Source organism: Pseudorca crassidens, chromosome X (assembly GCF_039906515.1).
Source record: "Pseudorca crassidens isolate mPseCra1 chromosome X, mPseCra1.hap1, whole genome shotgun sequence".
Lineage (NCBI taxonomy): Eukaryota > Metazoa > Chordata > Mammalia > Artiodactyla > Delphinidae > Pseudorca > Pseudorca crassidens.
Genome location: NC_090317.1, coordinates 30428670 through 30444257, shown reverse-complemented (window position 1 = coordinate 30444257; position 15588 = coordinate 30428670). Strand labels below are relative to the sequence as shown.

Below are 15588 nucleotides of genomic sequence, written 5' to 3'. Positions count from 1 at the left end.
ATTGCTCTTTATGGTTGAGCAGGTATTTCTGCCATTGGGGAGGTCTGGTTGGTGGATAATGCAGATACACGGTGCACACTGGAGGGGAGGGAGGAGGCCAGAGGGTAGAGAAAAATTTTATGTTTACATTTTTCTTGACTTACAATGTGAATTTTTATTTCATCAGTATTAATCCTGGTCATAGCCTATAATCTGGCAGTTTGATTAAACCTTTGATTGTTATGTTGTCATTTTTCTCTTTTTTAGAAGAACCCCACCACCTAACACACAAAAACGTCCAACTAGCTGAATGTTCTGGATTCTCAAGTGCTAAGGGAATAATGACTGGAGTGTGGGTTGGTCAGGAGAGGCCGCCTGGAGAAGGTCTCCAGCCGGATGGTGAAGGGCTGGTAGAGTTTCGATGGCAAGGGCTTCCCCGAGTTGAGGAAGAGGGCTTGGGCACGAGCCAGAGCACACAGCGCCTGTAATAAGCTAGAGGCGAGGCTAGAGGTTTCATGCTTAGAGCAAAGCCTGGAATTCCCCTCTCTTTTTCTGTCCAGGTGGTCAGAAATAAACCACAGAGGTTCCAGAAACACAGAGATCGGAAATGTTCCCTCTAGGAAAGTGCACTGGGCCAGAAGTGAAGAGCTACGATCTCTGATCCTGGTTCTACCACCGTTTTGTCCCATAATGGTGGGCAGTTCGTGTAAACCTTTTTTAGACCATTTTCTTGCCAGTTAGACAGAGATAGATATATAATCAGACTACCACACGGAGCTGGTGGGAGGAGTCAGTGAAAGCTTACAAATACCCATCAAATGTAAGTTACTGAGATACTATTATTAAAATGTACTCGTGGAGACACTAGTACAGGTCTTCCTTCCATTCTCTTTGGCCTCTTTAGCCAACACTCAACATGAATTTCACGAGAGGTTGCTGGTTGCCTTTCTAAAAACATATTTAACCAGTTTCTTCAAAATTTGAAGGTCGAAATTCTAAACTTTGTAACAATCTAAAAAGGAATTTAAGGCAATCTTATGACACTGTTGCGGAGGTTCCAGGCTTCCTCTTATAATGCATGGAAGGTTTTCAAGCAACTGTTCTCTTTGACTAGCCCAGAAAGATCCTCCTTCCTTCATCTCCTTGAATCTAGCCTGCATATCTGAGAGAATTCTGATTATAGTTTATACAGTATAACATTGGTGCCTAAGGGCCATTCCCTTAGCCATTCCCTTTACACCTGTGTTGAATGAAGGGGTTGGTGGAAGTTCAAATCTGTGTGTTAACATATGACTTTAATTGGAGACTGAAGATGACCGCTTGTTAATAATTTGGCATATGAATCATTTAAAAAACAAAACACTTCTGGTGAAGAGAGGTGCTAGAATTCATCCTCATCCCCTCCTCCTGAATGTGTATTTTACCTAAAATCACACAGATTTTCTGAACAAGTTTAACAGTGTGCTATAACATAATTGCAATATTATACCAGAAGCATTATCAATGCTAAGTAAGTACTCTCCAGTTTAGAATGCATGAATAAATTCTCTAAAACTCTTGAGAAGAGTATCCATTTTCCCAGCTAAATAATCTTTAAGTTCAAAAGGTAAAATGAATATTTCTTCTTATATGAAATATGGCTTCATGGGAGTAGAGTTTTGTTAAGCATTTGTGAACTCCCTGCTGGTAGATTTAAAAACCTCCTTGGCAATCGCATGGCAACTAAGGATACAATGTCCCCTTCTACCTAGGGGCCAAGACATGGTGTTTGCAGAATTATGTATCCATTAAGGTAACATTAGCTCTGTCAGTTTCAACATTTGGCATCCAAGGTCACCCTGGATGCTGGCAACCAGCCAGTAGATGGGAAAAGAGAAAGAGTAGAGAAGGCATGTGAGCTTCTTAGACTGGCCTCAATGTCACCCACACCCCTTCCACCAACATTCCGTGGGAGAAGATTTGTCGGAAAGGCCCCACCTAGATGCACAGGGAACTGAGAAATGGTAGTTCCTGTCTACAGAGCCACTTCCCAACCACAACTCAAGCATGATGGAAGGGCAATACAGATATTTGGAGGCTAGCTAAGTGACTTTGTCACAGTTGTACTGTGGCAGTTACTAATTTCTTGTCTCAGCTCCAAACCTCCAGACCCTGCTTTGTGATGCTGGCAGTAGGGCACTACAAACCACGTCTCTGCTTTGTTGGCTGACTCTATGTTAGGTTCTGCTAATAGGGGGCAGTAGAGGGAGACAGCAAAGCTGGAGAAGGAAGAGACTTACTCCTACCTGTTTGCTTACCGTGGGTTTTCCTGTCTGCTTGTGGTTCCTGTATCACCATAGCCTTGCGTCGTCACCCTGGAAACAGCAGTGCCTTCCTATAGCATCAGCTGAATCTGGTTGCAGTTTTTCCACCATTTGGACGAATCAGCTTCATTGTGTCTGCTGAGAGACACCACCAACCACCTTGTGCCTCCCTCTTCAGAAATCTGGGTCCAGCACCACAGGGACCTTCCTCCAAGCTCAGAGGTCTCAGTACCAGTTGGCAAGTGCCCCCTTTTCAGAAGTCTGAGGTTTAGCTCCAGGGACCCCGTCTCCCAAGTTTTAGTAATTCAACCACTTCTCTCCCCCTGCCCCCTGCCGCCTGCCCTGCTGCCTAAGGGTAATAGCTGCTTCCTGCAGTTTTTACCTTTGTGAAACCTTAGAGAAGCCCTAGCCAATAAAAATATAATGTGAATACTAGTCTTTAATTCTCTAGTAGCCACATTTTAAAAAAGTAAAAAGAAATGGTGAAATTAATTTTAATGATATATTGTGTATAACCCAATCTGATCTGCTTTCATTTTAGCATATGATCACTATAAAAATTATTGAGATATTTTTATATGAAGTCTTTGAAGTCTGGTGTGTATTTTACACTTACAGCACATTTCAATTTGGAGGGTAAATTTCACCAGAAATACTTGATCTGCCTTAGATTTCATAAAATTTAGAGTTGAAAATATAGATTCACCAGCTCACGTTGTTCCAAACATACATAATTCTAATAACTGAATTGAGTATCAATTTGTAACTTTTTATTTGGAAAAAACTGTGCACTCACAAGAAGTTGCAAAAAATACTACAGAGAGGTTCTATGTACCTACCACCCGGCTTCCCCCATTAGTGACATCTTCCATGATTTTAGTCATTGTCAAAACCAGAAAATTAATTGGCACAACACAGTTAAGTAGATTACAGACCCTAATCAGATTTCCCCAGCTTTTATATGCACTTATTTCTTGGTATGTCTTTGTGATTATATGGCATTTTATTGCTTGTACAGATCTGTATAACCACTTCACCACCACAGTCAAGAGACAGAACTCTTCCATCACTACAAAGGATATTCCTCATGCTGCCCCTTTATTGTTACTTCTCCCCTCCCCTACACTGAGCCCCTGGCAACCACTTATATGTTCTCCATCTCTACAATTTTGTCCCAGGGTAATGGAAATAAAAACAAAAATAAAAAAATGGGACCTAATTAAACTCAAAAGCTTTTGCACTGCAAAGGAAACCATAACCAAAACAAAAAGGCAAGCCACAGACTGGGAGAAAATATTTGCAAATGACGTGACCGACAAGGGATTAGTCTCCAGAATTTACAAACAGCTCATGCAGCTCAATATCATCAAAACAAACAACCCAATCAAAAAGTGGGCAGAAGACCTAAATAGACATTTCTCCAAAAAAGACATACAGGTGGCCAAGAGGCACATGAATAGACATTCAGCATCGTTAATTATTAGAGAATTGCAAATTAAAATTACAATGAGATATCACCTCACACCAGTCAAAATGGCTATCATCAAAAAATCCACGAACAATAAATGCTGGAGAGGGTGTGGAGAGAAGGGAACCCTCCTACACTGTTGGTGGGAATGTAAATTGGTGCTGCCACTATGGAGAACAGTATGGAGGTTCCTTAAAAAACTAAAAATAGAGCTACCATATGATCCTGCAACCCACTCCTGGGCATATATCCAGAGAAAACCATAATTCAAAAAGTTACATGCACCCCAATGTTCATTGCAGCACTATTTACAATAGCCAAGACATGGAAGCAACCTAGATGTCCATTGACAGAGGAATGGATAAAGAAGATGTGGCACATATATACAATGGAATATTACTCAGCCATTAAAAAGAATGAAATAATGCCATTTGCAGCAACATGGATGGACCTAGAGATTGTCATACTGCGTGAAGTAAGTCAGACAGAGAAAGAGAAATATATGATATCACTTATAAATGGAATCTAAAGAGAAATGATACAAATGAACTTATAAAACAGAAACAGACTCACAGATCTAGAGAAGGAACTTAGGGTCACCGGGGGGAAGGGTGGGGAGAAGAGATAGTTAGGGAGTCTGGGATTGACATGTACACACTGCTGTATCTAAAGTGGATAACCAACAAGGACCTACTGTATAGCACAGGGAACTCCGCTCAATATTATGTAACAACCTAAGTGGGATAAGAATTTGAAAAAGAATAGAGACATGTATATGTATAACTGAATTACTTTGCTGTACACCTGAAACTATCACAACATTGTTAATCAACTATAATATAAAATTTAAAAAAATAGATAATTCCTTAAGAAAAAGAATGTTATATAAATGTCATCCTATAGTATGTAATGTTTTGAAATTGGCTTTTCTTTTTTCACTCAGCATAATGCCCTTAAGAGCCATCCAAGTTGTTGGGTATATCAGTGGTTTGTTCCTTCTTATTGCTGAATAATATTCCATAGTATGGATGTACCACAATGTGTTTAACCACTCACCTGTTGAAGGACATTTGGTTTGTTTTCAGGTTTCAAGTTGTGTGAGCATTTGAGTATAGGTTTCTGTGTGGGCCTAAGTTTTCATTTCTCTGGGATAAATGCCCAGGAGTGTGATTGCTGGGTCGTAGGTAACTCTGTGTTTAATTGTCAGAATGATTTCCAGAGTGGCTGTACCGTGTTTCATTCTGACCAACAGTGATAACACGATCCAGTTTATCGGCATCCCTATCAACATTTGGTGTTATCAGTGCTTAATTTTAACCATTTGAATAGGTATGTAGTCTCATCTCAGTGTGTTCTTATTTGTGTTTGCCCAACGACTAGTGATGTTGGACATCTTTTCATGCATTTATTTGCCATCTGTATATCATCTCTGGTGAAGTATCTGTTCAAGTCTTTTCCCATTAAAAATTTGGGTGGTTGGTTTCTTACAGTTGAGTTTTAAGAGCTCTTGATATATTCTGTAGACAAATCCTTTGTTAGAGATGTGATCTGCAAATATATTCTCCCAGTCCATAGTTTGTCTTTTTATCCTCTTAACAGGGTTTTTCACAGAGCAAAACTTTTTCATCCTAAGGAAGTTCAATTTAGTGATTTTTTTCTTTTATGTATTGTGCTTTTAGTGTCATGTGTAAGAATTCTTCACCTAACCCTAGGTCATGAATATTTTCTGCTATGTTTCATTCTAAAATTTTATAATTTTACATTTAAATCTGTGATCCAATTTGAGTCTTTTTTTTTTTTTTTTTTTTTTTTTTGCAGTACACGGGCCTCTCACTGTTGTGGCCTCTCCCGTTGCGGAGCACAGGCTCCAGACGCGCAGGCTCAGCGGCCATGGCTCACGGGCCCAGCCGCTCCGCGGCATGCAGGATGTTCCCGGACTGGGGCACGAACCCGTGTCCCCTGCATCGGCAGGCGGACTCTCAACCACTGCGCCACCAGGGAAGCCCCTGGGTCAATTTTTATGTAAGTTATGAGGTTTTGTTCTAGGTTTATTATATTATACTTCTGCCTATGGATGTCCAATTTTACCAGCACCATTTATTGAAAAAAATAACCATGTTTCTGGGGTCCCATAACCATCGAGGTTCAATGGTTCACTGGATGGACTCACAAGACTCAATAGCAGGCTTTACTCGCAGCTAAGGTTTATTACATCAAAGGATACAGACCAAAAGTGATAGGAAAAATATATGCATTCAGTAGAGTTCAGAGAGGTCATCTGAACCATCTGAAGCCACACAAGGATGTGCTTTCTCTCTATCAGTGAACTACAGGTGTGGAATAACTTTGCCCAGGGAAGCCCGTTCAAGACTCAGGATCTGCGGCTTTTCTGTGTAGGGGAACAGCTCTGTCATGGCAGTCTGGTGAAATTGATCACATAGGCAAAGGCTTGACCTGTATTTATCTGAGTCTTAGCAGAACTCCTTGTGATCCACTTGGAACACAAGAGGCTGGGAGGCACTTTTTGTTTTGTGGTCACGCCTTTCCGGTATGTAGGACAGGGAGCATGGGTTGCTGGTACATTGGCTACTCTTCCTTTCGTTCTCCGTGTAAGTAATAATCTGAATCCCAAAAGGGCTCATTGTGTTTTTATTGGCCATAGGCATCAGACCTTAGTCTTTCCTCACGCTCCACTGAATTGCTTTTTCATCTTTATAAAAAATCAGTGGGTATATTTATGTGAGTCAATTCTTTTCAACAGCTTTGTTGGGGTATAACTGACATACAGTAAACTGCACATGTTCAAAGCATATAATTAAGTTTTGACATTTGTATACACCTATGAAACCATCAGCCCAGTCAAGATGGTGAACATACCGCAAAGTTCCCAAGTGCCCTCTGTAATCCCTCCTTCCCCTCTGTCTCCAGGCAATCACTGATCTGTTTTCTGTCATTTTAGGTTAGTTTGCATTTTTTAGAATTTATATTTGAATCATACATTGACTCATACATCTTTTTTCCAGCTTCCTTTGTTGAGCATAATTATTTTGAGATTCACCCATGTTGTTGCATATATCAATAGTTCATTCCTTATTTTTTTTGCTGAGTAATATTTCACTGTGTGGGTATATATACAACTAATTGGTTACCCATACACCTGTTGATGGATGTTTGGATTTCCAGTTTTTAGCTATTGCAAGTAAAGCTTTTATGAACATTTGTGTACAAGACTTTCTATGGATAATGTTTTCTTTTCTCTTGGGTACATATCGATGAGAGGAGTGGCTGAATCATTTCATAGGTGTATGTTAAACTTTTTAAAAAACTACCAAACTGTTTTACAAAGTGGTACCGTTTATATTACTGCCAGCCATGTGATAGAGTTCCAGTTTATTGGCATCCTCAGCAACACTTGCTATGACAATTCTTTTTAATTTTACCCATTCAAATTGATGTGTAGTGCTTTTTATTTTGGTTTTACCTTGCATTTACCTAACGATCAGTGATGTTGAAACTCTTTTCATGTGCTTATTTGCCATCTGAATATCTTCTTTGGTGAAGTGTCTATTCACATCTTTTGCCCATTTTATATTGATTGGGTTGTCTATTTTTATTTTTGAGTTTTTAGAGTATTTTATATATTCTGGATACAAATCCTTTATCAGATATATGCTTTGCAAACATTTTCTTCCAGTCTATGAATTGTCATTCTCATTATCTTAACAGTGTTTTTCAAAGAACAAAAGTTTTTAATTTTTGTGAAGTCTAACTTATCAATTTGTTTTTAATGGCTTATGCTTTTGGTGTCATATCTAAGAAATCATTGCCTAACCCAAGGTCATGAGATTTTTCTCCTAAATTTTCTTCAAGAAATTTTGCAGTTTTAGTTTTTGTATTTAATACTGTGATCCATTTTGTGTATGGTGCAAGATATTAATCCAAGTTATTTTTTGCATATGAATATCTAGTATTTCCAGGACCATTTTCTGAAAAGGTTATTCTTTTTCTAATGAACTGCCTTTACACCTTTGTAAAAAAAAAAATCAGTTGTCTATATTTGTGTGAGTATATTTCTGGGCTCTCTGTTCTCTTCCATTAATATATTTTTCTGTTTGGACATCAGTCCCACACTGTCTTGATTATAGTGTAGCTTTATAATACTTTTTTTTTTTTTTTTTTTTTTTTGCTGCACCACGCACATGGCTTGCAGGCTCTTGGTTCCCTGATCAGGGATTGAACCCGGGCCCCGCCAGTGAAAGTGCCAAGTCCTAACCACTGGACTGCCAGGGAATTTCCTATAATACCTCTCAAAATCAGGTAGTGTTAACCTCCCAAATGTGTTCTTCTCTCAAAGTTGCTTTGACAATTCTAGGTCATTTGCATTTACATATGAATTTTAGAATCAGCTTGTGATTTTCTATAAAAATTCCTGCTGGGAATTTGAAAGGGATTATATTGAATTTGTAAATCAATTTGGGAAGAATTGTTATCTCAACAATATTGAGTCTTCTGACCCATGAATAAGGTATAAATATCACTATTTAGATTTTATTTAATTTCTCCCAGCAAAGCTTTATAGTTTTCAGCATACAGGTTTTGCACATCTTTTCTTGACCAAATGCTTTGGCCAGAACCTCTAGTACAGTGCTGAATATAAAGAGTGAGAATGGACATCTTGATTTGTTACTGATCTTCTTATAGGAAAAGCACTCAGTCTTTCACCATTAAGTATGATGTTAGGTATAGGTTCTTCATAGATGCTTTTTATCAGGTTGATGAAGTTCCCTTCTATTCCTAGTTTGCTGAGAGTTATTATCAGTAATGGATGAAAGAGCTGTGAAGTGAAAGCTTTGGACCTCACCCTACCTTAGTCAGAATTGTTCTGTTTTATGTTTTATGTGTGGATATTCTCTGTGAACTTTGTTTGCAAAATGAATTCAACTCCTAATAAGAAAAAAAAGTTTGAATAACACTACTTTATACAATGAGTAAACATATTAGTCAGGGTACTCCAGAGAAACAGAACCAGTAGGACAGATAGATGATAGATAGATAGATAGATAGATAGATAGATAGATAGATAGATAGATAGATAGATGGATGATAGATGTGTGTGTGTATATAATATAATATAATGAGGAATTGGTTCACAATATTACGGAAGTGAGAAGTCCCAAGATCTGCCATCTGCAAACTGGAGACCCAGGAAAGCCAGTGGTATAATTCTTAGAGAATGGATGAATTCCAGTCCAATTCTGGAGGCCTGACAACCAGGTAAGCCAATGGTATAAAATCTCACTACAAGGAAAGAAGATCAATGTCCCAGCTCATTCAGGCAGACAAGAAGCAAAACGGGCGAATTCTTCATTCCACCTTGTGTTCTATTCAGGTCCTCAATGGATTGGATGATGCCTACGTTGGGGAGGGCAGTCTACTTTACTGAGTCCACCAATTCAAATGCTCATCTCATCCGGAAACACCCTCATAGACACACCCAGAAACGATGTTTAATCTGGGCACCCTTTAGCCCAGTCAAGTTGACACATAACTTAACCACCACAGTAAGTTGTTGAAAAATTGAATATAAATTTAACTTTTTATTTTCCAATGAACTAGAAACACATAGGGAAATCTTTTGAAAGAATATTCCTGCATTCTTTGTAAAATCTAGAGGATTCCTAGACCATGCTTGAAAACGCTGATTCTGGGAATTCCCTGGCGGTCCAGTGGTTAGGACTCCGCACTTTCACCGCCAAGGGCGCAGGTTCAATCCCTGGTCGGGGAACTAAGATCCTGCAATACGTGCGGTGTGGCCAAAAAAACAAAACAAAACGAAACAAATGCTGATTCTGCAGCCTCTTAGAAGAAGTAGAGTTGTAAGACTGAGAGGGAACTTTCCAGAGAAGACTGATCTAACCTGCCCCCCAGGGATAGTAGTAGTGCTGGGGAGAAGGTGTGGCGGGTCTAGAGAAGGACATTTTCCCATTTCTCTCACTGTTCTATATCTTAGCAACAAGGCATAAGTTCTGCACAGCCTTGGATTCCCTTGGGATTACAGACTGCTTGAGGGCAGGAACTGTATTACTTTCTTTTCTGTAGCTCCTTCAGCTGTCTCTCACAGTTCTTTAAACATCTCATGTGCTAAATGAGTAAATAAATGATAGGTGGGCAGATATCTTTTCCTTCCTACCATCTCTTGCCCCTTACTTTTTGAGCTCACTTGGCCCAGCTCTAGACAGACTTGTGAAGCAGATCAAGTTTGTCTTCGGTGCCCTTTGCCCACCACGAGTTCCTGTCTCCTGAGTGCCCAGTGTGTCCTCCTACTCATGATTGTTTCACTCTCAAATCCCAGAAAGGCCTGTTCTTCACAGGCAGCATCCCATGCCTCATCTGAGCTTCCTCATTATGTGTCCTGTCTTGCTTTCTTTAACGATTCCAGAGTTAGGGTCAGGCCACCTAGCGGATGAGGACTACAGAGAAGAGAGCCTTCAAACTCTTGCCTCAGCATACAACTAGGGTATCCAGAGCACTTTCCTCCCTCTCTCGTCATCTCCAAGCACCGAGCCCACCCATGGTGGACAGTGCTTAACCCACCTCCCAAGCCCCCTTTCCCCTCTCTGAGGACAATTTTGTGTGATCCTGGGGTAGTTTGGTTTTTAAGGGCAGATAAGCCACAAAACGAGAGAAAGCCCTTCTTGGATCGCCACGTGTCCCACTGCTCAGTGTTCAAAGCTACTGTTTTCCAAGTTGATATATTAAGAAAAGTATAAGCTTCTGCCAGAGCATCCACTTCTCTCCATGTGTGGGGTATCCTGTCCTACCTTGGCTCATAGGAAATAAAGGAACCCAACTATTTTGCTTCAATTAGGGAGAATCAGTATTAAGGATTGACTCCTTACTCTGTTAAACAAATCATCATCATGTGCCCACCATATACAAATAGACTATGACAACAGGGACTTCCTTAGATATTGGTTTGTTTTCTGTTTACTCCATCAGCAAAATTCTTCAGGGAAACTTGAAGAACTGTAAATGGCTCACTAACAAAAGCAAACAACACGCAAACATTTAAAATTAGGCAACGTTCAAACTGCCATCCACACATGTTTCCAGGTTTCATTTAAAAGCAAAACCAACTTGAGTACCAGGTGTGAACTTAAAAGTAGTAAGATTGTTATCTTCTAAAAATAAACCTGAGAGGGTGTACCCATCCGAAGACATAATCTCCCAGTTAGTGTAGCCATCTTGAGAGCCCGAGCCCTTGTTCTATTGGTGTGGCCACAACTACTTGTCTTTTGGGACTAAAATTAGACCTCACCTCCTCCTCCAGGGAGCCGGCCCTCACCCTCAAGTCTGGGTTTGATGCTCTTCTTCTGGGCTCCCTGAGCATCCTGTGCTTACATCTATCAAAGCACCTATCACACTGGATTGTGTGTCTCCCTTATCTGAAGGTAGGGAAGATGTCTTGTTTGACTTTGTATCCCTGGGGCCAAGCAGTTGCTCAGTAAATGTTTGTTAACTGAAAAAAGTCTCTGCATCATATTCTTGGACCATCTTCAACGATAGCAAATCTTTCTTCTTTTGCTGGAGAATGTGATTTTTGGCAAACAGATGTTATTCGGAAACATGTTGGGCAAATCAGGTATTTATCAAACTCAATAACACTGTCTATTTAAAAATGAGCTGTGATCACAATGTACTGACTACTTTTCTTCTGCGATTCATAAACTGGCTCTGAAAACAATTCCGAAGAAGGAATTGCAAAAGGTTTTGAGCAATAGAAGCTTCCCAGGGCAATATCTTTGAAAGGCTACTCTGGAGCTGGACTGTGTGGGTTCCAGTCCTGCCTCTGCAGCTAAGTTAGCTGTATCGTCTTGGACAAGTTACTCAACCTGTTGTTTCCTCGTTTGTAAAATGGGGATAGTACCTCCCACATAGAGTCATTGTGAGGATTAGTTGAGTTAATCACATCAAGTGCTTAGAATATAGGGCCCGGTACGTAGTAAGTGCTCACTAAGAGTTATTATCATTGTTATCTTTATGATCATTTGAGGCACTGTATTAGAAAATATTAAAGATAATACTTTTTTTAAAAAGGCCTATCCCTTCCCTCAGGAAGTTCACAGTCTAATGGGAAATACAGACATGTAATTTATGTTATCATACAACTTGATGGGTGCTTTCAGAAATGCCAACTGTCATGATGGCAGGAACAGCTGACATGGGGAAGGGTCTAGTATCGAGAGCATCTCAGTACAGTTCTGTAAGTACCAAATGCCCTCCACTCCATTCAGAACATTGTGTCTTGAGAATAGAAGTGTCAGTACGACCAGTTATTGATGTTCATGGTAGTGATGAGAACAGAAGGACCTGAGAATAGAGATCACACTTTTTTACTAAAATACCTCCATTTTTTTAAAAAACAAAGGAATGGTATGCGGTGTCAGTTCCTGTGAAAGTATTCAGTGCTCCTTACTTCACTCCGAATAGGAACCTGTCTGGACAGAGAATTCATAGACTCTATCATCAATATGTCTCTCTGTTTAAAAAAAAAAGGGTTCCAGTTTCAAAAATTAAGATACAGTGTTGCTCTGATCCTGAAAGAATGGAATAATCCTGAAGGATTTGCCATTTTACCAAGAGGGTTTAGAGGTTTACTATGGATTAGAATTGCACCAAAATGTAAGAATAGTAACTTTAAATAATGATATAATTTACACTTGGGGATGCATTGTCTCATTATTGTGTCATTTCTTTTACTGTGCAGAAATTAGTTTTTTCAATTAAAATATTGGTTGCCTTTTTTTAAACCAGAGTTTCCCTCTTTCAGAAATAGTTATAAAAATGACAGTTTATGTTGCAATCAGTTATTTTGTATGATTCATGAAGAAACACTTTAAAAATAACTTTGTAATAAAGACAGAAAACTGTTTCTTTACAATTGTGATTCATCATAATTACTTTTGAACATTTGGTAAATCCTATTTTGGGTAATTTTTAAGAAGTACTTTAAAACTCTTTCAGAGTCTGTTTAAGGCCCTCCTTTATGAATTCTGCAAAAGCTTCACTTTGCGAAGAAAATGGGCTTGAGGTAATAAGCATAATGTGAGACAATGTGGTTATGTGTGTTCCTGCCCTCTCCTCATCTTTTCAGTTTCCCTTCTGAGAAGTTGAAAGTCAAGGGATTATTTTGGGGAATTAAAGTAATTGCAAACAGCAACAGCATGGGCCTGCAACCTTTCCACCATGGCATGTTCTGTGCTCCTGGGCCCAAGGGGCAAGCAAGAGGTGCCAATTCTTAAGAGCCCTGTGATGGAGCCACAGACGTGTTTTCTTAAGAAAGGGAGAGAGAATACGGCAGTGGTAACTGGAGCCGAGTGCTATACTTGGCATTTGTTCCAGGTTTGCTTAGTTGAACTGAATTTCCTGCTTATGGACAAGATACCATTCCGAGTTGTACAGAACGAGCACACAGCTGTCATCTTCGTCTTGCCCCAAAGGCTATTAACAGTTGGTCCTAAAGTGAAGGAATTTATTCTGTTATATGGATCATGAGTAGAGCAATCATAAAGTGTACTGATGTTGGGAAGAAAATCTGCATTCTGAGCATGTGTACGATTAACACCCTTATTGGACACTAATAATGCTGAGAGTTTCCAACCTCACCTGGAACTTCCTAAGGGTTGTGAAAATGAATTTTTCACCACAACAGCTACTATAATCCCTGGTGCACTTCTTTTTTAAAAAACATTTCATTTATTTAACTGTAGTTGATCTACAGTATTGTGTTAGTTTTAGGTGTACAGCTTCAGATTCTTTTCCATTATAGGTTATTACAAGATATTTAATATAGTTCCCTGTGCTATACAGTAAATCCTTGTTTATCTATTTTATATACAATGATGTGTATCTGCTAATCCCATACTCCTAATTTATCCCTCCCCCTCCCCTTTCCCCTTTGGTAACCATAGGTTTGTTTTCTATGTCTTTGAGTCCATTTCTGTTTGTAAATAAGTTGATTTGTATTAATTTTTTAGATTCCACATATAAGTGATATTATATAATATTTGTCTTTCTCTGCCTGACCTCTTTCACTTAGTATGATAATCTCTAGGTCCATCCATGTTGCTACAAATGGCGATATTTCATTCTTTCTTACAGCTGAGTAATATTCCATTGTATATGTGTGTGTGCATCTGTGTGCGTGTGTGTGTGTACACACATATGCACCACATCTTCTTCATCCATTCCTCTGTCGATGAACACTTAGGTGTCCATGTCTTTGTTATTGTGAGTAGTGCTGCTATAAACATAGGCGCGCATGTATCTTTTCGAATTAGGGTTTTGCTCTTTTCCGGATATATGCCCAGGAGTGGGATTGCTGGATCATATGGTAACTCTATTTTTAGTTTTTTAAGGAACCTCCAGACTGTTTTCCATAGTGGCTGTACCAGTTTACATTCCCACCATAGTGTAGGAGGGTTCCCTTTTCTCCACACCCTCTCCAGCATTTATTATTTATAGACCTTTTGATGATGGCCATTCTGACTGGTGTGAGGTGTTACCTCACTGTAGTTTCGATTTGCATTTCTCTAATAGTTAATGATGTTGAGCATCTTTTCATGTGCCTCTTGGCCATCTGTATGTCTTCTTTGGAGAAATCTCTATCTAGGTTGGACTTAGTGACTTGATTCTAATGCGTAGAATATGACAAAGGTGTTGGGCTGTTGGGATGGGACTTCTGTGATTAAGCTACAAAAGACTGTGACTTCCGTACTGCTGGCACTCTCTCTTGCCCTCTTACTTACTCTGATGAAGCTTGATGCCATGTTGCGAGATGCTCTGTAGGGAGACCCACATGCCAGAGACTCAAGGAGGCCTGCAGCCAACAGCTTATGAGGAACTGAATCCTTTGTCCAACAGTCTGTGAAAAATGGAATCCTGCCAACAACCATGTGACTGAACTTGGAAGCAGACCCTTCCCAGTAGAGCCTTCGGATGAGGTGACATCCCTGGCCAGCGCCTTGACTGCGGGCTTGCGAGAGGCCCTGAAGCAGAAGACCCAGCTAAGCCACGCCTGGATTCCTGAAAGTATGTTTTAAGCAGCTAAGTTTTGGGGGTAATTTATTATACTACACAATAACTAATACACCTTCCAAGAGGTAACCACTACCCTAGATGTGCTATCATTCCCATACATGTCTTTATATGTATGCTACATTTATGTGTATCATTCCCATGTATGCCTACACACACACACACACACGTGCAATTACTATATATATATATATATATATATATATATATATATATATAGTAATTGTATTACATGTTCTTAAAATCCATATAAATGATATTATAGTATTTGTATCCTTCTGGAATTAGAGTTTCCCTGATTCGTTTTTCCACCGCCACCATTCCATCTTTGCCTCTCTAGGTCTTTCTCTGTGTCTCAGCCTCTGTGAGTTCTAGGCTGCACCCCAGCCCAACCCTTTCTGTCCTGTTCCGTTTACCTGCAGTAGTCCCAAATTGGTGACTTAAGCCTGGTCCCACCTTAGGTGAAGCCCAGCTTCTTCCCATATGGCTCTCTAAACCAAAATGTTGCTCTTCAACATTACATGGGCCTCTAGGCCAACCTGGATCGTCACTGGGGTTTTTTTTGATAATGGTGCTTTTTAGAGCAGTATGCATCTAAAAGTTTAACGTGCATAGGAATTTCCTGGGAACCTTGTTAAAATGTGACTATGAAGGTCCGGGGAGGGCCTGAGATTCTGCATATCCACAAAGCTTTCAGGTGTTGCTCATGCTGTTGATACACAGACCCCATATTTAGTAACC

At 39.7% G+C, this 15588-nt stretch overlaps 1 long non-coding RNA gene across 10 annotated transcripts in view; it reads left to right on the top strand.

The window, feature by feature from the left end:
- LOC137217021 (uncharacterized) overlaps positions 1-15588 on the top strand; it is an 87284-nt gene that overhangs the window by 53467 nt on the left and 18229 nt on the right. For 4 of the 10 annotated variants that reach the window (XR_010939986.1, XR_010939977.1, XR_010939979.1 and 1 more), the window contains one exon: positions 14674-14841. The exons of 2 other annotated variants lie outside the window; for them this stretch is intronic. This is a non-coding gene — a long non-coding RNA (uncharacterized lncRNA). 4 more of the 10 variants (XR_010939978.1, XR_010939984.1, XR_010939987.1 and 1 more) reach the window with 4 other exon arrangements.